Source organism: Melozone crissalis, unplaced genomic scaffold, assembly GCF_028551555.1.
Source record: "Melozone crissalis strain CALT ecotype California unplaced genomic scaffold, PUWL_Pcris_2 ptg000537l_1, whole genome shotgun sequence".
In the NCBI taxonomy this organism is placed as follows: Eukaryota; Metazoa; Chordata; class Aves; order Passeriformes; family Passerellidae; genus Melozone; species Melozone crissalis.
In genome coordinates this window covers 1,465,421-1,488,580 of record NW_026536235.1, presented here as the reverse complement: position 1 = coordinate 1,488,580, position 23,160 = coordinate 1,465,421, and positions in this window count along the sequence as shown.

The window sequence follows — 23,160 nt, the reverse complement described above, 5'->3', positions numbered from 1 at the left end:
GGCATGCAGAGCTGGGAAGGACTGTGCCCACACACACACAGAGCTCTTCCCCTGTACACCCACCTGGAGCCACGGAAGCATTTTGGAGCACCCGTGCTGGCCACAGTCCTGTCACTCCTCACAGGTTCCTTTGGTGCCAACAAGCTCTCACACAGATTGTGCCCTCAGTGCTGATGTGCTCCAAGAGCCTCAGTCTGCAAATCCAGCTTTACAGCAGTTACCAATGCACACTGGGCTTCTGCATTGCTTCATTGAGACTTGGACTTTTACAGGGGCCTGGAGTGCCAGGACACAGGGAATGGCTTCCACTGCCAGAGGGCAGGGATGGATGGGATATTGGGAATCAGGAATTGTTCCCTGGGAGGGTGGGCAGGCCCTGGCACAGGGTGCTCAGAGCAGCTGGGGCTGCCCCTGGATCCCTGGCAGTGCCCAAGGCCAGGCTGGACACTGGGGCTGGAGCAGCCTGGGACAGTGGGAGGTGTCCCTGCCATGGCAGGGGATTGGAATTGGATGAGTTCAAGGTTCCCTTCCAACCCAAACCATTCTGGGATCCAATGACTCTGCACCTCTGAAATGATGAGATCTGCCTGCAGAGCTGCCCCAAGGGCCGAGGTCAGTGCTGGAAGCTAAAGGTGCATTATGACCACCCCACACAAAGCCAGGACAATGACTTGTTTTGCTCCTACAACACAGAACATGAAGCTGCCTGAAAAGCAAGGGCAGAAGAACGCTGCAAAGACAACACAAAAGAGGAGACCCCACAAGCCTCATGTGACCCCTGTGTCTGATTGAAAACCAAACTGAATTAAATGAGAAGTCACAAGTTTGGTGTCTCAGGATTGCACTCAGAGCTCTCCTGGTGCCTTCCACACTCAGCAGCAGCATCCAGCAAGAGGGAACATGCAGAAGGCAACTCAGTGATGATTAGGAAGACACATATAAAGTTATCCATCACAGAGCAACCTGTGTGCACCTACATGTCCTGCAATACAATCAGAAATCAATAGCAAGATGCAGAAATCCTCAATCACTCAGTAAAATATAAAGAACAATTGTAATATTGATTTTAAAAGCACCACTGTAAAGACAGTTGAGAAGAAGCCTGAGAAAGCAAAGCAAAATGCCTGAATTGAAACCTTTTTTTTCTTTTCCCTCAGAAAGATATTAATAATGGATTTTCAATGCAAGAAGAAAAACTGAAACCCACAGCAGATTCTCCTGGTAATAACAGCTTTCTGCAAAGCCCAGCTATTAATGTAACAGGGACATCCATCAATCAAGCACACAGAAAGTACTTTGAGAGCTAAAAAAAGAGCATGCAAACATCTGCTTTTGGCAACTTAAATTTTGCCCTTAAGCACAAAGAACATAATAAATTAACAGGAGGTTGGGCTTGAACTTGTTTTCCTCCATCCTGGACCTAAATGCTGAGGATAAGGATGAAGGTACACAAACATGCTGCTGCAGGGATATGTCATGACAAAAAGTCGGCGAAAGGAGCACAATTTCATTTGTGCTTTCATTTGAGAACACTGGTGCAAGAGGACACCAAGCAGGGGTGTAGCATCTCCCTGTGTGCAGTTCAGGGAGCTCCTGTGAACCCTTTTCCACCTCCAGCATCCTCAGCACATCCAAGACTGCTGGGGTGGTCCCACAGTGGAGTGACAATGTGCCAGTGTGCTCCAACGTGCCCATGGCTCCCCCCTCGCCCAGCTGCTTCCCTGCTCCCCGTGGAGCTGTGGTGATTTTGGCAGCTCCTCAGTCCCTCAGTCTTCTCTTCAACCACCACATCACACCTGGGGTCCATCCACGCAGCCAAGCACTGCCTGGGGTGTCCCAGCAACCCCAGAAAAGCTGGATTGGCACCAGGGGAATGGCTGCAGAAAGCAGCTGGGGTGTCCCCACGCCTCCAGTGTCTCCCCCCTTGTAAAACACAGCAGGTCAGAGCAAGTGCTGGAGATAATGAACACAATTTATGGATTCCAGCACAAGAGGCTGCAGGCATGGCTGCAACTAAGTCTTAATAAATTCTGAAGAGTGACACCATAAAATGGCATTATGGAAGGCTGTATTTATTGTCTCCCCATGCTTCTGTCTCCAAGGTGCCACGTTACACTTAATAACAGTTTTCTCCCCAGCTGCCAGTGTTGCAAATCCTGACAACCCTCCCCAAACACACACATCTCACCCAGTACACAGCTTCCATGGCAGGAACAGGCAAAAAGGATTAAACCAGTGCTGCCCAGCTGCTGCCCAGCCTGTCCCCTCTGTGCTGGCTCTGCAGGGCTCCCTGCCACGTAGCAGGACAGGAGTTCTGTCCCTGGAAGTGATGCAGAGGAGGAGCAGCTGCTGTGGGGTGGTACCTGCATGCCCAGTGTCCTGCTGGGACAGGAGCATCCCTGCCCTGCCCTGCTGGGAACACCAAGGCCCTGCCAGCAGAGCAGCCCCACCTGAAACTACTGCCTGCTGACACAGCAAGCTCCGGGCAAGGCACCAGCACAGCCCTGGGGAGAACCATGGGCAACCAGGGATCCTTATGGAGAACCAGAGATCCTCAAGGAAGACCATGGAGAACCAGAGATTCTCAAGGAGAACCATGGAGAACCAGAGGACCTCTGGTTCCTGGTGCCAGAAGGGCAGGAAACCTCCCCATTCAGCATTCCCACCTCCCCTACCACTGCAGTGTGCACTTCCATGGTTCCATATTTAGCTTTTGGGCCACGCATACAGTTTTTCTGGAGCATAATCTCCACTGAGTTTCTTGTTCTCCCTGCTGGTGTAGTGTTCTAAGCCTGCAAGAAAATCACTTTGAGCTTCAGGCAGTGCCTTGGGTGTGGATGGAGACTTGACAAGTATAAAGATGCTGCTGTTCCATCCCTGCCTGTATCACCTGAACTGCAGAAGGCACAAAAAAAATCATGTGAACCATCTTTAGTTCTCTTCAGAATACAAAAAGGTAATAAAAATGCCCAAACTCACATCTATCAGTTTATCAAGTACAGCAAGCTGTACAAACAGGAGTGCAGGTGTGTTTTGCACTCACAGTGGATGGAGCTGAGTGTGAACATCTCCTCACCCAGTGTCCCCCACTCTGGCCTCCGTGTCCCTCCTCTCTTGCCAGCTGACAGCCACCAGCTCTCCTCAGCAGCCTGGCTCTGCTCCTCCTCCAGGACAAGTCCTTTCCCCTTCAGAAAGCAAACCAAAGGTTTGGAGAGCATCTGAAGAGATCAGTGTGTGGAAGGATGATGAAACAGGAGTCAAGTGAAAGCCCCTTGGCTTCTCTTCCAGCAAAGGCTCTGCCCTCATGGACCCCCTTCCCTGCAGCCTCTGGCTCCTGGCTCCAGCCCTCTGGACCCACAGCTCCCCAGCAGCTCAGACATTTCCTGCTGCCTCTTTTCAGAGGAGCCCTTTCTGTGCTTGCCCTGCTCAGACTGCAGCTGATGTTAGTGGGGCAGCAGTCAGCACCACCACCAGGGCTTGCAGCCCTCTGTGAAGCCACTGTGAGATTTTCTGTCTCAAAAAAGGCACTGCCAGACAGTCCCTGATAGCTGAGCCTGGAAACACCTCTGGGATCAACCCCTGCTCCAGCAGTGTCCCCTCCAGCCCCAGGGCTGTGCTCAGGAGGGTCTGGGATGTCCCAGGACTCCATCACCTCTCTTGTGGAGCTGGCCTGCTCCAGCCACCCTGCAGTAACCATTTTTCTGTGTTTAAGCAGTGTTTTCTGTATGTTTTGCTGCTGGGATGGCAGCACAGCCAGTGGGGCAGCAGCCACTCATCCAGCATTTCCTCAGACAGTCTATAAATACCTGCACTCCACCTGTAAAACCCATCACCATGTGCACCCCCCTTACAGCTCCAGCTAATCCAGATACAGCCAGGGATAACAATTTTTTTGTGTATTATCTGGTGAAGAACAGACAGATAACTGTAATTAGTAGCACCCTGGTTAGGTGAAATGATAGTGTAATTAATGAAGATCAGGTAGGCTTTGTTTCAGATAAGGAAAGCAGCAGATTCTATCAAAAATGTAAATGCAGCTCAAAATCCAGTCTCAGTGATCACTTAGAGGTGCTTTTAGAAACACCACCAGCCTGAGATGCAGAGGTTTCGCTTGGGCTGAATGACACATCCTAAAAATAAACCCTGGTCCGGGGCTAACATGTAAATTGTTGATTAGATCTATTTATTCCCACCCCGCAGTGATGGGGGAGACTTGCAGCTCCCTGCTCCTCCTCTGGCTTTGCAGGATCACAGGCACATTCCTGTTATTGCTGCTTGCAAGGACTCTGCAACCCTGGGAGCTCTCCAGCAGCAGAAACAGCAGCAATTCCAAGTGACAGGCTGCATACATTAATTCTGTATTCACATAACATCCTGTTGCAAGTGAATGGCCCAAGCAAAACTTCCTGCAGTCTGAAGGATCAGGCAGAAAAATCAGAAGAGAGGAGCCTGAGTCTTTCGAATCAGAAATGCTGTCCCTCATTAGAATTTCCAACACCACCACCCTTACTCCTTCTAAAATGTAAACACATAATAAAAAATTAAACGTTAATCTGGCGTGGAAGAGTTCTTTCAATAAATGGGAATTAGCTGTACAAAACATCAGGACAGACCCAAGGAGATTACATTTCCTTCCCCAGCTTTTGCTGGTAAAGCAGGGCTGGAAAAACAGAGCCATATTTTATTTTATTTTAACTGGGAAGCTTCCTCAGGATGCCAAAGGAAGCAGCTTCAGTAAAGCAGAGCCATTTGTCTCAGTGTGCGTTCAAGTAAGAACAAATGCAAAACCAGCTTCTAGACCTCAAGGAGCATCAAATAGCTTTTTAATTTATGTCCCAAATTCCCTGCAGTTTCTGAAATTAACAGAGGGCAGGGTTCAGAGAAAATGCCTCGCTCACTCAAGACAGCTGGATGGATATTCTGAGTTTTCCTCAGAGGAGAAGGTGCTTTTGCACCAGAATGGAGCAGGCACAGCACGTGGCTCTGGAAGGATCTGTGGAAAAAGCAGACCTGTTGCTTGTGTGACCCTATAAATAAATGTATGGAAAACTGAATAACTTAGGAAAGAAAAAGGAGAAAAAAAAAGAAACCGGAGCCCCATCTGAGCAAGAGGACAATTTGCAGGCAAGAGCTGTGAAGGAGCAAGTGAAATATTCCTCACAGGAGCCATCTGACTGTGCTGACTGCTGAAAACCCTCTGGCCTTGTCCCTGCCCGCCCAGAATCAGCTCTGTGGAAGTTTCAGTAAGTCAGGCCTTAACCCATGGGGGAAACTGCAGGGAGGAAGGGCCTGGGCAAGACCATGGAAAACACTCCCTAATTATGGAAAAAGATAATGCTGCAAAACTGTGGGTAAGGGATGTATATGATGCAGACTGAACAGCAAGGAAAAACCAGGGATTAGCCCCTAGAGCCAAGTTCTTTTGTAACAACTGCCACACACATCCCAAGGCCCAAATCCAGCAGCTCCTGGAGCATATGGCCACATGTATCCTGGGAAAAGGGCTCAGAAATGGTCATCCTGGCCACAGGCTCAGACACCTGTGCTCCAGCAAACCTTCAGTCAGGGCAGGGTCTGGGTACAGAGACAGCAATGCCAAAGGGACAGATGTGGAAGGAGGTGGAAAGATGGTGCATCCCCTCAGGGCTGGGGCTGCCTCCTTCACCACCAGCAAATGACAGCAAACACAGGAGAGTGGGCTGAACACACAATGTCTGCAAGATATCTATAGGTCAGGGCTGAATCTATGACATTACAGAATAAAGTTGACAAATTTAGGAAAAAAAAAATCTCTGCAGGAATGCCTGACCCCAGAGCTGCCAGCCTCTCCCAGAGTGTGTGGTCAGTCACATCCTGCAGCAAACACCAAACACTGCAGTGCCTGCAGTGCCTGTCCCACACAAGATCACACATTTGAAGGCTGAGGGAATTGCTGTGATTATGTTTGATCAAACCTTCATAACTGTTTCAGTAACCCTGGGACCCAAGTCCCATGTTTTGAAAGCATATTCCCCCAGGAATTTCCCATTTCCCAAGGAAAATGTTGGAGCTTTGGGCCTGCTGTGGCTTGCTGGCTTTGGAAAGAGGAGAGATGCTAGCCAGACTGGAAATTCAAGATAACCAAGGCTGGAGGCACTGCCAAAACATTTCAGCAGAGGGAAAACATTTTTTTTCCAAAGCACTGTTACAAGCTTGAAATAAATGTGCAGACTGTTAGATAAAGACAGAGATAAAAATAGGCCTGTTATTAAATACCTCTTCTTTAATGAGGTTCATCCTTCTAAACAGTCACGCGAAGGTTATTGGAGCTATTGCAGCAAATCCAGCCTACTTGCACATAAAAACCAGAGCGAGGTATTCCTCATCACCCAGCACACATTTGAGCACCTCTCAGCAGCTCACAGGCTCACAGCATCCCCAGCTTGGCAGGGAGGAGATAAAAGCAAGGAATGAGAGATGTCTTCCCTGGGAAACAGTCTCTCTTCCTTCAAAGCACTTTTCCCCCACCAAACAATGTACATTTAACCACGGGAATGGTTCCACTGCTGATGTCTGCTGCTATTACACCACCAGCAGCCTGAGCATCATTAAAGTGAAGTTTGAAATTATTCTGAAAGCTGCAGCTTAACCTCCTCCTGTTGCACTAAAACCACTGCTTGACTCTCAGCACCTCATCCCCTGGTTTATGGCCACTCCTGACCACCTGGAATACCCTGCAGGGCTCAGAATTCCACAAACCACTAGCAGGAGTCATGGCTTGGCTCATGGAAACACAGCCCTGCACCCTTGTTCTGGCAGTGCCCACAGCCTAGCCCATGGCTCCGTGTTACAGAAGCTGAGATTTTATTCTGGCTGCTCAGAAGCACAGTTAGTTTTTGGCAGAAGGAGCATCCCTGCAAAAGTCTTTTGTAACCAGTTTGAAACCAGAACATCATGGCCAGCAAGGGACAGGACTGACCTGACACACCAAAAACCCACCCCAAGCCCACTCTGCTACTTAACCTGAGCAAGCATTGTAGGGCTTTTCCTCACCACACCAGTGCTGTCAGGACACTGCCACTTCTGCAAATGACAGAAGAGAAGTTTTACCTGCATTTGGGGGGCAAAAGCTGGCTCCCAATTCATGGAATTGGGGGTCCCAATTCTGTACAGAAATGCTGAAACCAAGCTGCAGGGCAGGACATTTGTGCTGTGATTCCCTGCCCAGAGCTGGCATCCTTCAAACACATCCTCCTGCTGGAGCAGGGGGCTGGGAACCCCTGTCTGCTCACTGTCCCAGCATCTCCCGAGCCCCAGTCCTGTCCTCTCACCAACAGCTGGAGGGAAACATCACCATCCCTCTTACCCAGACCAGGACCAGGGCATGGAGGGTGTGCTTGGTGAGCCCCATCTGCCTGGCACTGCCCCACACGCCAGGCAGGAGCAGCACCTGGAGCTTCAGCCCTGGCACTTCTGCCAAGGACTTGGAATTAGGCACAAGTGTTAGGGACACTGTGCCACCTGGGATGTGAGGATGAGGGGCAAAGGAAAGCTCACAAGGGTAGGAAGCTGAGAGAGGAGCCCATGAAGGCAGCTGGCAATAAAAAGGACAGGCAGGAGATAAATTAAGGAGATGGAAAGCCTCCTATGCTAGAAGTCAGATTGAAAACAAGTAGAGGGAGAACTACCAGGGACTATAACTCAGCTTCCAAGCCCTGAACATTAGCTCTCAAGTCAGCCTGGCCTGTCCTACCTGCTGGAATCATCCTCCAGCTCTCCTGTTGCTGGCCAGACAAGATTATAACAACTCCAGAGTTGAGATTCCTCCCATCTGCACATCACTAACAAGTCATTTTATAAAGAAACGTGGAGAAGAAGCATTTCATCTAGTATAGATGAGGTTTTTGAAATTCCATTTGCCTTCCCTCTGTATGCAAAACCGTGCTGATCTGATGAGGCTCCTATTTCCTGCATTAGACATGTCAAACTTTGCAAAAACGGGCATACGCTGGTGGTTTCACTCTGTATTTCACAGCCCTCTCTTGACTGTGCTGCCATAAATATTTCAGAGACCTGCCCACCACTGTCTCAGTTAGGTCTGGGTCAGTGAGAAGCCAATGGTTTGGACAGTGATGAATTCAGCAGAGCAATTAGCAAGAGTTGTTGCAGCTCAGGACATCCCAGCGAGCAGCAGGAGCAGACAAGGTGTGAGGGGACCCTCAGCAGCAGCCAGGTCACCCTCACGGGCTGTGGCACAGGCCTGGCACAGATCCTGCTGCCTCCTGCCTCCCCTGCCTCAGGAACCTCCTGTCAGCCAAATCAGTGCTGCCTCATTTGGCCACTGGAATCCCCTGGAGGACAGACTGGCAGTGAAACTGGGCTGAGGTGCTGCCCATCCTCAGCCCTGTCCTTGCACAACAAGCCCTTCAAAGCAGCCCTGAAAACACCTCCCTGCCGTGGCTGCCTGCAGAACTGGGCTCCCACAGGTGTAAAACCTTGTTTGAGCAGCAAATGAGACGGGAGAAGACCTGTGACAAGCAGGAGCAGCAAAGGCAGCCTGAGAATCCTTGGGAGCTGCAGCCATGGATATTTAAATGCCAAGCAATGTATCACTGGCTCCCTGCTGAACATGAGATGGTTTCATCTTTGCAGAAGCAGCACCAACAGCATGCTCATATCAGCTTCACTCTGGCAGCCTGACCAGCAGCAGCAGCTGTGGCTCCTTGGTTTTTAACTGGGAAATCATTGGGCACTGCAGAAAATTACTCTGGGCAGCACAAACAGTGGGGAGTCACTGCAGGTTCAGCTCTGCAAGGCAGAGCTTTAACCACAGCTGAAGGTGCAGGCCAGCTGAGCTCCCTGCTCTGCCCTGAGACATCCATCCAAAGCCCAGAGAGATCCACGCTGCACCGTGCCAGTCACAGTGCCAGGCTCTGCTCCATCCCTCCAGTCTGCAGGGAGCTGCTCTGCAGCAAAGGCAGCCTCTGTGCCCCACTGCTGCCTCTCTGCAGAGCAATCTGTAAATATTTTGATATTTGGGCAGTGGAGGTTCTCACTTGTCCATCTGGATTGGAAACTGGACTCATTAACTCCCAACTGTCAGCTGGAAAAGCTGCCAGAGGGTTTCTGCCACACTAGGGAGCAGCAAAGGACAGCTGCCACGGGGATGGGCAGAGCAGAGCCCTGTGCAGCCCCAGCTCTCCATTCATCACTGCTGGGGGGCGATTAATGCCCTTTTCCTTTCCCAATTAAACCCCTGCCTCTAATATCCTTGCTCTGAATCTTCACAGCAAACTCTTCCCAGAGGAGCCATTGCTGGGTGGAAAATTTCCCACCACTGCTGCGTGGAAAATCTGCTGCTCAGTGATACAACGAGATGGCCAGAGAAATCCAACTTTCAATCATCATCAGGAATGCTGAACAAAATATTGGGAAATTTGGTGCCCAAATAACAAAAGTAAAGTATGTTCCAGCTCCCAAGGGTACTGTCACATGGAGAAAGTGTATTCTGAAAGAAAAAAGACTGCAGAGGAAGCACAACTTCAAACAAACTCTGTTACCTGACCATGAGGAGTCAGAGCAGGGGTGTGAACCTTCATTCAGAGGAAACAGCAATCCCACTCACTAAACCCCAAAAAACCTCCAGGTTCCCGTGGACTCCAACCATGGACAGAAGGAAAAGCCCCACAGATGATGCTCAAAAGTCTAAGAGCAGAGGTGCTGGAAGCCTCTCTGGGGAACACATCTCCCTTCAGTCTGAGCCTGCACCTGGTGCATTATTTAGTGCCAAGTGAGAAAGAAGCAATGCCTAACCAAGTGTTAAAGGGCTTTGGGAAGTTTCACCAACCTTTCCAGAGCCATCAGCTCCGGCTGCCTGGCAGAAGAGACAACTGATCTTGCTTCCAGATTAAAGGCAGCACAGCTCTTAGGGCAACTGTCTCTCTGTGTTTGCATCCAGCCACCTCCAGCAGCTTGAAGTGTGCTCAAAGTGCAAGGAAGCACTTGATCAAAATCCAGCTCACACTGTAGACAGCGAGGAACAAGCACCCAAAGCATTACAGACACAACAACAATCGAATCTGAGGAGGGATTTGACAGGTTACAGGTTGATGACGCTGCTGCAGTCCCGGTGGAAATGTGGATTGATGCAATTAGCAACAGGGAACTGGAAACTCAGCAGAGGAAAACTGGGAACACATCTATAAAAGATGAGCTGCTGCACCATTGTAGAGAAGCACAAAATCCTGCGTGAGCTCAGAACAGGAACAAGTTGAAACAGGAGTGAGATGGGAGAAACGCAGCTCCAAGCTCCCTCCCAGTGCTCAGAACTGTAGATCCAAATTCTAAATTCAAACACTTGAATTTGCTTCCCCCAGAGAGACTGGCCTAGTTTGCCGCAGGGATACAACGGGAGAGGGAGTGGGGGTGTCCTGGAGACATGGGCAGCAGAAGGCAAACCCTGAGCCCAGCCAGGCTCTGCTCAGCTGCCAGTGAGTGCAGCCACATGGAAAACATGGCAAGATGCAGAACCAGTGGGATGGACACGCTGCCAAGTTGCGTGGCTCTGCTGCAGCACCAAAAGGTGAATCCCTGTGCAGCCACAGCAGCAGCTGTGCCAGGTCAGCTCCCTGCCAGCCAGAGCTGAGCTCACACTGGGAAAGTGTGGCCAGAGGCTACAGGGATGGGCTCATGCTGGCAGCAGGGCCCCAGCCTTGGCTAACACGTGCTGAAGGTGTCAGTGTCAGTCCTCACAGGGATTTCACTGCAGAAGAACCCCAGGAGACAGAAACCCAGGCTGGAAGCAGGAGACCAAGGCCGGCTCCTCTTTGTGCCACGTCCCCAGTGCTGGGGTCTGTAGCAGTCAGAACATGAGGCAGGACACCATTTAAGTCTTTACAAGAGTAACCAAAATTACTCTCCTCTGTGAATACTGACAAGCTCCCCACTTCCACAAGCCCTTCACTGCATGTGCCCAACATGGAATAACTACAAAAATGAAGCGGAATAAGGCACCCGAGCAGTGGAGAAGGTGCTTGTGAACAAACCCTGCAATGAGGTTTCTAATGATTGCAAGTATGTACATGTTCTGCTCCAACAAAGCTGGTGGGGACCTGCCAGGCTGAATAATGAGCAGGGACACCACACGCCTTCCATACATACTGGTACAGAAATGGAACATAAGTATATACTGCAGCTCTGTGGAACGCAGGGGCTTTTGTAGCCATTTATGTTATACAAAGATTTACATTTGGAAAAGTCATTCTGCTATATCTGGCAGAAATTTCAAGACAAATGGAACCCATACTTATTCTTTCAATGATAATACTGAGCACAGGATAAAGCTCTTAAATTCAGAGCACTTTATAAAAATTAATTACTACTTAGTTCACCCTTGTGAGGTGGGAAGGTATTACACCTGCATATACATGAGGACACCAAAGCACAAGTGGATTAAACAGCTCGTTCAGGATCCCAGAGACAGGCTAATTGTTGAAATATGTATGCACATGTGCATCTGTGTGTGTTTGAATGGGTTTGGCCCCTCCAGAGCCTTCTCAGCACACAGAGGCCAAGCTGCTCTGCTGGGCTCCTCTCACCGCAGAGTCCCAGGCATGTCTAATGAAAGACACCAACCCAAAGAAAGGGAAGAGATTTTTTGTGGTTTGCACAGATGGAAATAAAAGCTAGCTTTCAAACAGGCGAGGAACAGAAAAGCCATTGTTAAAAAGCTGTGCAGTGCTCCAGTGACAGCCCCTAATCAGCTTGCCACTGAGCAGCGCCACACCAGAGCACAGCAGACCTGGGAATCCACGTGCCAACAAATGTTATAAAACCTGGCCCTTGACAAATGAAGAGAGAAAGGGCTGTGGAGCCAGTGACAGAGACAGCCCCCCACCCACAGGGGGCTGGCAGCCCACTCCTCCTGCTCCAGTGACCTGAAAGCCCTGGAGCAACCTCTCCCCTCCTTGGACGCTTTGCTCACCACCTCCAGTCCCTGCACTGGGTCACCGAGTCCTCCTCTCTGTGTGAGCACCAGCAAAAGCACACATTGTCATGGGAACAAACAGCTCTTAGAGAGTCTGCAAGGCTCCTGTCAGTGCTGGCAGGTGGGTTCCAGAGGCATGCTATAATTAGCAGTTACCTGGATGCAGGGCTTGCCACTGATCCGTGGGGTAAAACACTTCCAGGTCTTCAGGATCAGCGTCATCCTCTGTCCCCAGCTCCTTCCCACTGTCATCTTTTTCATCATTTATGTCGCTCTCTTCTATTTTTGTAAGGGCAAACTCCTTTTGGAGAGAAGAGATTCAGCTCATTAGCAATTGCATCTGGATAATTTAGTGCTGGCTGAGAATACAAAATTTTTTCCCTTGCCAGCAGATTTTTTTTTTTTTGACATCTGAGATTCTTTCCACATGGTTAAATTTAGATTTAAAGTATATTAAAGGTTAAATATACATAACTAGCATGACATTTGTGCTGAACAAAGCAACGCAGCTTATTTCCTATTCCAGAGTAGGTTGCAGGTTTCAAACCAGCTCTCACAGAGCCTTACCTGTATTTCAGTCAGAGGCAGGAGCCCTGGCTATTATTAGGGTTGTATAACATTGTAAGACCCCATTTTCCCTTGCCTAAAAATATGTCAAACTTTTAACTTTTTCAGCTGAAATTTTCCACACGAGTGGAATGCCTCAAGGCTTGTTGGTTGGTTTGGGGTTTGGTGAGTTTTTTTGGGTTTTGTTGGGTTGTTTGTTTTTTTTTTTTTTTTCTTTTTCTTAAATGCACTTATTTCAGGCTTGGAGAAGATTTCAGCTAAAATAGTTCAGCTGTTTCCAAAATAGGACACGGGAAAAAACACACCGAGCTGCCCACATGATACAAATGTGAGGATCCTCTTCTCCACCCTCTTCCAGTGTTCTCCAAGGCTTTTAAAACAATGAGGCAGGGATTTAATCACCACCTCCATGGCAATGCAGCACGAGGCTGGCAGAGGTGTGGGAGAGCAGCCAGCACGAGCGGCTCGATGTTACACCAAGGGAAAAACAGCAGGGAAAAAAATCCTTGCTGTGAGGGAAACCTTGGTGTTCAATGGAAAGCCTCCCTGGGGAGCTGGTGGGAGTCACAAAAAACTCTGGAGAGTGCACAGAAATGACCTGTACTCTCACACCAGGCACTGACTCTGGGTCTGGGCTGTTCTGGTTCCAGCAGGAACAGATGAACTGGTCCAGGCTCATCATCCCCACAGCTCAGTGCCTGCTGAAGGGAATATTTTCAGCTTCTGAGATCACCAATTCAGTCACCACTGAGGAATTTGAGTTAACCACCCTACAGGGAATGATAGTCCTAATTGTTGGCAATTAAGATGGAGTTACAGCTCACTTCATGAAGTGTTTGGTTCTTGATCCTTAGGATGTTTTCACAGGGAAAAATGTAAGTAAATTCAGAGGTTAACTGGGAAATTCTGGGACACATTCTGCCTTCAGTTCTTCCACTCTTTGGGAAAAAATGCATGCACATTTTCTGTCAGAATTTGGATGCTCTGCATATAAATATCCGTTTCCAGCCTAGAAGAGTCTTTCTGAGCAACAGAAATGTCAACCTGAGCAAAACACGCAGAGTAGCAACAACAGTGTGGATGTGGCACTTGGGGACGTGGGCTGGTGGTGGCCTTGGCAGCACTGGGTTAAAGGTTGTACTCAATGATCACAAAGGTCTCTCCCAACCTACACAATTGCACAGTTCCATGATTGTGGTAACACACAAGGAAGGCTGACAAACCTATAGAATGTTTTTATTTCAGCTGTGGAAAGCGACTGCGATTTCAGAAATGCACGAGGAACCAGATCTTAACTCCTGCTTTTGCTGAGTGCATCAGGGGCTTGCAATTGTTTAAATTATAACAAATGGTTAAAGCTCAGGAACAATCACAGCCATAAAAGCCCAGGTTCTGCACATGAAAATCAATGTTAACATTTTCTGAGCCAAGACTCAACAGGACTAAAAAAGAGTGAGTGGAGCAGTTATTACTTAGCTGATTTCCACAGCTCTGTGATTATCCAAGAGGGAGTTAGTGATACAGGCTATTGTAAATTTACCACCAGGCCTCCCAGTGCTGGATCTGTTCACACACATAATGGAGACAGCTGATGTTTACCAGCTCTGCTCAGGAAAAGTGTGGGGTTTAAACGCTCAGTAAGGATAAAAGGATGTGACTTGGTTCATTTAAGTGCTGCTGTCACTGCCTGGCCACAGTTGCTTTGCAATACCCCATTTTCATTAGCATTTCTAGCAAAAATGGGCAGCACCACACAAGCGATTCCTCATTTACACAGAAATCAGCAGCACCCTTTCTGGTTTGTTTTCGTAATTCAAGCAGGAGAAAGACATTTCCTAAAGAATAATGAGCATTTCCTTAAAGGCAAAAAGCATCCGTGTTTTATCAGTCTGAAGTCAAGTGGAGCAGCCAAAACTTACAGGCACTCTCTGTCCCAGGCTGGAGCAGGAGAGGAGCACAGAGCCCAGCAGCAGCAGCAGGCTGACCCTGGAGGTGCTGGAGAGGAGCCTGGCCCAAGGAGACATTGCCACCAGCCTCCAATGCAAAGCAAAACAAACCCAACAGTATTTTTTTTCCCATTTTTGCAGGTTTCCAGACTCTTTACACAACACTTTGCAACACAGCGTGGGATCAGGGGTGTGACATGGCAGGAGGCACAACACCTCGAGGTGTGAGCACAGGGACTCGTGGGGCTCACTGCTAATGGGGTTTGTGACAGGTAATGCCAAGAACTCATACTGACCCCACAGGGGATGATATTTCTCCTAGAAAATATGAGGAGACCTGCAAGACTTGTTTAAAATCTCTGTGTCAGTGCCATGGATGACAACTGGAGGGAAAAATAAAAAGCCGTGCAATCCTGTGAAGGTTTTTTATGCCTGTGCCTCATTTTAAGCACTGAAGTAGCTGCGTTAATTCAAATTAAACAAAACGACCAGCTGCCCAAGGAACAGGGGTTCATCTCATCCATATGTAGGTTTTTCTTGAGGAAAACAACATTTTGCAGAGGTCAGCAAGGTTTACTCAGTGGTTCCTACAGCACAAGGCTTTACCTGCTGCTCAGAGCAGAGGCTCAGCCCAGCCATGGGGCCAGGAGCTGGCTCTGACCATGCTCAGGTGTTCCAGGGAGCAGAGCCATGGCACAGACCCACTCTGATGGGGCACAGAGCCACCCTGATGGAGCACAGAGCTACCCTGATGGAGGACAGAGCCATCCTGATGAGGTACAGAGCCATCCTGATGGGGCACAGAGCCATCCTGATGGGGCACAGAGCCACCCTGATGGGGTACAAAGCCATCCTGATGGGGCACAGAGCCACCCTTATGGGGTACAGAGCCACCCTGATGGGGCACAGAGTCACCCTGATGGGTACAGAGCCACCCTGATGGGGTACAGAGCCACCCTGATGGGTACAGAGCCATCCTGATGGGGCACAGAGCCACCCTGATGGGTATAGAGCCACCCTGATGGGTACAGAGCCACCCTGATGGGGCACAGAGCACATCACGGGGAAATGAAGGCTGCTGCTGCTGCTGTGGGTGCCAGTGCCTGGGCACAGAGCAGTTGTGCCCACCCTGCGTGTGAGCTCACACACGTGTGCCCCCAGTGCCTCACACGAGGCTCGGGATCCACCTACAGCCTTCAGCTCTCTGCTGGGCTAGGGAGTGCAGCAGCCTGCCAGCACACAGGCTGCACAAGTATTTCCTTTGATTGGCTCTAAATTTACACACTGCTAAATTAAACTAAATGAGGTCTTTTGAAAGAAGATAGGACTGATTAGTTCCTTTCAAACACTCCTTCATTACTCATCCCTCCATCAAGTCTGCTCCTACTCCTATCCAGGTTTTAAAGAAGTTCCTCCCCTACACACAGTCCGAAATATCTTGCTTTGCTGTCCATCAGGGTGGCACATCAGGTAGCAGAGCTCTCCCTCACTGAAGCAACCACTTTGTGTCCCACAAAGCAGAAAACCTGCTCACAGCAGCACCCAACACCAGCTCCTGGCACCAAAGAGCCTCTGCCCCCAGAAGCCTTCAGGGACGTGGAGGGAAGCCTCCTCTCCTTCCACCCTTTCACTGGTACCTTGTCCCTACACTCCACTTTGTTATTTCTTCCTCTCCCTGCTTGGTTTTTGCCAGAAAAGGAAGAGGAAACCAGGAGAGGGACAGAGCAGAGGTAACAGTGCACCTGATGTACTTCTGCAGCCTCCAAAAACTCCTGAGCCAGGGTCTTCCTGAGCAGCAGCCTCTTCCTTTGAGCCACCTCGACCACATCAACTGGATTTTTCTCATTAATTGGTTTTGGAACAGATCTGGATTTCTGACACCCACAGCATGCCTGAGCAATGAGCATCCCCCTGCTTAACTCACACAGTTCAGGAAAGCATCACCTCTCAGTTCCTACTTCAGTGTCTCCTCTTTCCTAAAGGGTCAAAGAACCACCTCAAGGGCCCACAAGCCCTTATTAAACCACAGCTGGAGTAAAAGAAAAGCTCCCTGTTTTCATAAGCTAACCTGTGGCCAGAGCCTCCAGCTCTCTCCTGGGACATGGCCAAGCAAATCCAGGCTACAACCAACACCCAGGCTCCTGAGCTGGCACACCCAGAGCACAATGCACAGCCTCAAACTCCCTCTGCTCCCAGATCTTGATCCTTGTGTCCTTCTGGACAGTCCCACAGTCCTGACCTCAGTCCAGTGTGACCACAACACACAATTAATTCCCTCTCACCTCAGAACAAACTAAAGCTTTTTACACAGGAACAGGTTTCTTGGTTTGATTGAGGTTTTTTCAGTTATAAAACAAGCAGCAAAACTGGAATAATGAAAAATAGATGTATCCCTCAAACTTTATCTGCAAGCCTGGAAATAAAAAGAGAAAAAAAAAAAAAAAAGAAAGAGAAATTCAACAAAGCAGTGGCTGAAAGCAAACGCACCCTCCCAATAAAAATAGAGCTCACGTGTACCGAGGAGGCTGCTAGCAAATGACAGCACAGCCTCTTCCAAGCCTCCAGCCTCCTGCCTGCCTGGCAGATGACATCTGCACAACAATTAGCACTTTGCTTCAGTCCCAGGTAGGCAGGAGGAGCCAACATGTGCAACAGGGGCTCTGGAGCTCCTGGAGAGGAGCTTCTGCACAGGCTGACATCTCCTTACAGACAGACACACACACAGAGCAGGAGAGGATTTCCACACAGAATGTTCTGTGGATACAGTGGATTTCCAGAAACAACTCTCACAGCCTGCGAAGCAGAAAGGATGGGCGTGGTGACCTCACCTGCACACGGAATGTTTGCTTGGATTTGAGGGCATCTTTGGGGATCCAGCACGTACAGCAGCCAGGCAGCAGCAAAACTGGACTAGGAAGGTCACAAATTCCCCTTGTGCAGAATGGAGGGGCTGTTTTTTCTCAATAATCCTTTTTGTCAAACAAAATCAGGCACTAGGGAAAGAGCAAAGGGTCAGACTCTGAGAAGTCTCCTCTGCTGGCAGTAACCCTCCTGTCAGAGATGGGGATGTTGCTGGCTGGGAGGTTCTGCTCCACAGCTCCAGAAATCCTGGTCTGCACCAACAGCAGCAGAAACAGCCCAGAGCTGTGCTCCCCATTAGCAGGGACATTCCAGTGAGGGCAGAGCTGTGCACAGCCCCGGGAATGCAGCTCCCACAGCCACAGGTGACAGCCCCAAGGCAGCCAGTGAGAGGAGCACATGTCATTGATGCCTCCTGCTGCTGGCAGCGCTGCCCTCACAGCCCAGCACAGAGCCCACACTGCCCGTCCTGTGCCACTCCAACAAATCCTCCAGGAGCCTCATCTGAGCCCTGACCTGCTGCTCCAGGAGAGCACACAGACATCCCACAGCCCCTCAGCCCCAACATCAGCCTCTGGCTTTGCAGCCAGCTGGAAGCAGAATTCCAGAATCACTGAGCTTGGAAGAGACTGCCAGGACCATTGAGTCCAAGTTGTGCCTGATCCCCACCTCGTCCCCTGCCCAGAGCACTCAGTGCCACCTCCAGCCCTTCCTGGGCACCTCCAGGGATGGGAACTCCAAACCCCCCTGGGCAGCCCCTCCCAATCCCTGAGCCCCCTTTCCATGGGGAAATTCCTGCTGTGCCCACCCTGAGCCTGTAGGCAATTTCCTCTTGTCTTGTCCCTCATTCCCTGGGAGCAGAGCCTGACTCCAATCTGGCTCCTCCCTCCTGGAGAAGGTTCCCCTGAGTCTCCTATTCTCCAGGCTGAGCCCCTTTCCCAGCTGCTCCTCACAGTTCCATATACTGCTGGGACTCTCCAGCCCCTTCCCAGCTCTGTTCCCTTCCCTGGACATGCTCCAGCCCCTCCATGTTTTTCTTGCCATGAGAGCTCAGAACTGGACACAAGACTGGAGGTCCCTCAGCAGTACCAGCACAGGGGACAGGCACTGTCCTGCTCCTGCTGCCACCCCAGTGCTGATACAAAAACACCAATTATCTCCAAGAATAAGCAATACCAATAAGCTAATCCTTGTTTTCACCTAGGGATGACCTGAGGGAGCAGGATTGGTATTACAGCCTTACAAACTGTCTGCAGGTTAACTCAGGGCAGGTTTCTGTCCAGCCAGCCTCACTGAGATGGCAAGGGGAGCACCAGCAGCACACTGTGCCATCCAGCACAAAGCACCAACAGAGCTCCCTCAGTGAGAGCAGGGCAGGGATGGGAACCCCCAGGCACCTCCAGTTGAAGCAGGGCACAAAGCCCTGGCGGCACTCACAGCCTCTGAGGCTGAAGGAGAAGTTTCCTGGGCAACAGCAGCTCAGGGAATGAGCTCCAGCCAGCCATGCACGGGGGCTGTGGGACTGGAGAGGCTCTCAGGACACAGAGTGCACTCACAGCGAGCTGAGATCCCCTTCACACACAATGTCCTTCCAATGGTGGCATCCAGGGCCGAGCCCCTGTGACAGGCTGAGGGATGTGCAGTGCCACAGACAAAGAGAAGGAAATTCAGCTGACCTGACCTGCAATTTCCCTCCTCTGAGCAAGAGGGTCCCCAGGTCTGTGAGGAGCACTCATGTTTGCTGGTGTGCTACAGACACCTTGGGAGCACCCTGTGGCCAGCTGTCCCTCCTGCTTGCCAACTGCACAGCTACACCAGCAGGAGAAAGAGGAGGCTTGGAGCTGAAATTCAGCCTATGCCTAGGACAGGAAACAGCTGGACGGTGAAGAGAGGATTATTGGGAGGCCACAGAGGATCACTGGGAGGCCACACTCTAATGCCCTTCCCCAGTCACTAGCTGGGTGTGCACAACCCTGTGCTTTCACGCAGGACAACCTGCACACATCATCACCCGAGGTCAATGCCCAGGATGATCCCAGCAGCTCTGCTCCTCCAGGCATCCTGTCCTCAGGAAAGCACCCCTGTGCCTCCAGTGGGTGTCCCAGCCCCACTCCAGTGAGAGCCCCAAGCCCTGCCAGAGGGTCCCACCTGGGCACAAAGCCCCAGCCAGGCAAGGCAGCCCAGGGAGCACCAGTTGTTTTCCAGCCCCCTCACACCTCCAGGATCCCAGTGGAGAGGGTGTAGCTGCCACACAGACCATTCCATTCATGTCGCTTATGAAATGGCTTTAAAAAAACATTTATTCTTCTTGCCTGCTCCTCATCATTTACTCCTACTAGGACTCTGCTCTGGCATGTTAAAAACACTCCTACACAAAGGGAAAAGTTGTGGGAACACCTTCTTGCTGCCTACAGAGAACCCACACAGCAAGGAAGCCACACTTTGAGGCTGGTAGGAATAAACTGGGCTGGCTGGGCCCAGCCTGAGCAGGGGCAGCAGGTCCTGCTCCAAACTTGAACCAGCCCACAGGAGGGAATTGTAACACGGGCACAGGGTGGCAGGGGCAGGATAACCATGGCACAAACACATGTTTACAGAACTTGGCATCTACTGAGCACTCATGCAACCTTTGTAACCACTGCTAACAAATATTAACAATAAATATTAATAACCCCTCCAGGCTACCTGTGCAGCCATCAGCTCACATCAGCCCCTCGAGCAGCAGCTTGGCCACGACACTACCCAACGAAGCTCCGACAGCCCTGCCAGGTGCCAGGAGCAGGACAGGGATGTGTCCAGCAGCAGGAGACAGCCCAGCAGTGCCTGGGCACGGTGGGGGCAGCTCCTGGCACCAGCAGCTTCACCAGCACTGCCACAGCTCCCCCAAGAGCAAGGGAGGGGTGGTTGTGTGTTGGATAAAGCCAGAACCGCCCCTTCTACGCGGCCACAGCAACCCTGACCCTGCTGTTTATACAGCTCGCACAGTTTAACACTAAGCATCGTTTAGTCTATCATTTAAATTGACTTCATTCATTCATTCAGCAAGCTGCATTCACACAAAACGCTGCTCTCCAGAGGGCAGGAGCACAGCTTTGAGCTGGGATGGTGTGAAGGCTGAGCAAGGCTGCCCTCATCCTCGTTAGCGACCGTGGCACAGGGGCCACGCTCATTAGTGCTGCTGGCAGAAGGGGCCACGCTCCACCGGGGCTCAGCACGACCCCAATTCCATGAGCTGCCTCCCCCAGACCCTCCACGCCAGAGACAGACTGCTGAGTCCAGCACGGGGAATCTTCTCTGCCAGCATGGAGTGTGCAGAAGCAGAGCGTGCCTCGGAGATCAGAGGCTGAATTTATCATTTATTATTTATAAGCAGCGCATCTCTCTGAATTTCTGGCAGCTGCTCTCACAGGGCTCTGCTCTGCCTGCACACCACATGACACTGACTCCTCAGAGCTCCGGGGTTGGCAGGGACCTCTGGGCCCACACCAGAGCACTGGTGCTGATTTGCTCCAATTTAGGACTTCAGGACTTGCCTGGAGATGAGAGTGCACAGGGACCTTCAGGACAAACATCTTTCTAAAAGCTGTCACACTGCTTGACCTCCACCACATGAAACAGCTTTTCCCTTCCTCTTCGCCTCCCCACCACCCAGCCAAAACACCTCTCATCCTACCCATACCTATTCCCTTCTCCCACTCCTTGCTGCAATTTCCCATGCACAGCACAGACAATAAGTGATGTTTTCTCCCCCCCTCAGATCTATCCTTTCCACCAGTTCCTATCTGCAAGGTGACACGTTGCCTCACACTATCCCAGGAGTCTCCCAGCATTCCGTGTGTTTTTATCCCCTCTGCTTTCCCAAGCTTGGAGAATCTAACAGGAAAGAAAGCACATGCTGCACTAACAAGGTCCCAGAGAATCCTGATGTCCCACTGCAGCTGGGCCCACGAATTGCCAAAGATTTAACTGGCTTGTTCCCAGCCTCTCTGGAAACAGCTTTTTGTATTTTCCAAGTGCCTGCTGTTCACCCATGGTTCTCATAGGGAATAACAACCTCCTTCCCCTGTCAGATGCCAGCTTCCCTATAAAGAAACTCAATTAAGAGGTTAAGAAACCATGAAAAAAAAATTCCTGCTCAGTGTTACAGAAATCCAGCGGTGATGGATCCAGCACACGACTCCCACAGCAGCAGCCACACCACACTGCCTGCCCAGCACAGCCATCCCTGCCCCTGGCTGAATCTCAGTCAGGAGCCCCAGCTCAGCCTGCAGGTTTCCTTCCCATGGGGATTGCCAAGCCAAGGAACCCCTGCCAGTCCCTGCAGAGCACTGGCACAGAGCTGCCCCAACAGTGGGCACGCAAAGGACTCCTCCAGCTGCCCTATTGATCTGCCAGGAGGCACGAGCTGTGAGATTCATGAAAAATGCATTTTCTCACCTCTCCATAGAGCGTCAGTCGGTGGTGACAGCTCTGACTCCCTGTGACAAGCCAGGGGACTGGGAGCAGCAGGGAGCAGAATGGCACACGGGCAGCAAACGTGGGGCTCACCTGCTGCATGCCCTGGGTATGTGCACAGGAATAACATGGCATAGCAGCTTGTGGACTGAGCTCATGGAATGCCTGGCTGGATGTCCAGCCCTGGCTTGGCTCCCACATGCTTCCAGTTTTGTGGCAAGCTCCCAGATGAAAAGGCAGAGGCCACTGGGATCCACCTCGTGGGTCAAACCCAGTCAGGAGCTTCCAGACTGGCAGCAAAACCTGGGATAAAGCCCTAACAAGCCAATCTCAAACCCACCCCTGAAGGGGAGGAAGGAGCTCTCTGGGGATGAACACAACCTGCTGCCACATAGGCTCCCTCAGGACCAGTCCTGGCTTTGTCCCCAGTCCCTGCATCAATCTGGACACATCAGTGCCCACGCTGGGCACTGCTCAGCTGCTCCATTCCAACACTGACACCATGGTTACAAACACTGAGGTCAGCAGCAGTAGCTCCCTGTGCTTGGATCAAAGGCTTGATGCAAGTTTGCTTTTTTTCCGTCCCTGCACTGGTCCTTTCTCAGTGGTTGCAGAGGATGCCTTTGTTAAGCAATTAAATAAGCCCTGGGACAGGAATGAGCATGAAGGGAGAGCTGAGAGATTGCCAGTCCCACCATCCAGAAGTGACTCTTGTGGTCATTGCCGTTCCTCTATCCAGGCATTTCCCACCAAGACTGAAAAGCAACTCTTGCTCCCCAACCATCAAAGCTTCCCCAGGACAAAGCCAAAGCAGAACAGCCAGCCACTGCAGGCAGCATTCCTTCAACAGGGTTTTTCCTAAGGAAATTTAAATTAAAACAAGCCCCAAGGCCTGCAAATGCAGAAGCAAATGCACAGACACAGAAAGCAGAAAGAGAACATAGTTCCTTCCCTCTCATGTTGTTCATCTGGCACCCCTGCTTTGGGGAATGGTTTGTTGCCTTTTAGAGCTATTTTAGATGCTACCTGCAGCAACGTGTGGAGAAAACAGTTGAAATGTGATGGTGCAGCATTCTTTTTAATTAAACAATCCCTCAGGCACCATGGAATGGCTCCAGTCAAGCCCAGGACACTGCAGGTCTGCCTCCTCGGGGGGAGATGCTGGCCCCACTCCTTCAGCACAGCAGAAGGTCTCCCAGGCCCTCTGGAGGTCTGCTATCAGATGGCCCAGATCTTCTGCAGGCTTTGTCCTTCCTGCTGCCATCCTGGCTTTTTGCCCTGTCAGCCTCTGCGAAGCAGAGCTTTGATCCTCCAAGCAACTCCTGATTCAGGGACCTTCTTTCCTTCTGCTGCCCAAACACGAAGGAC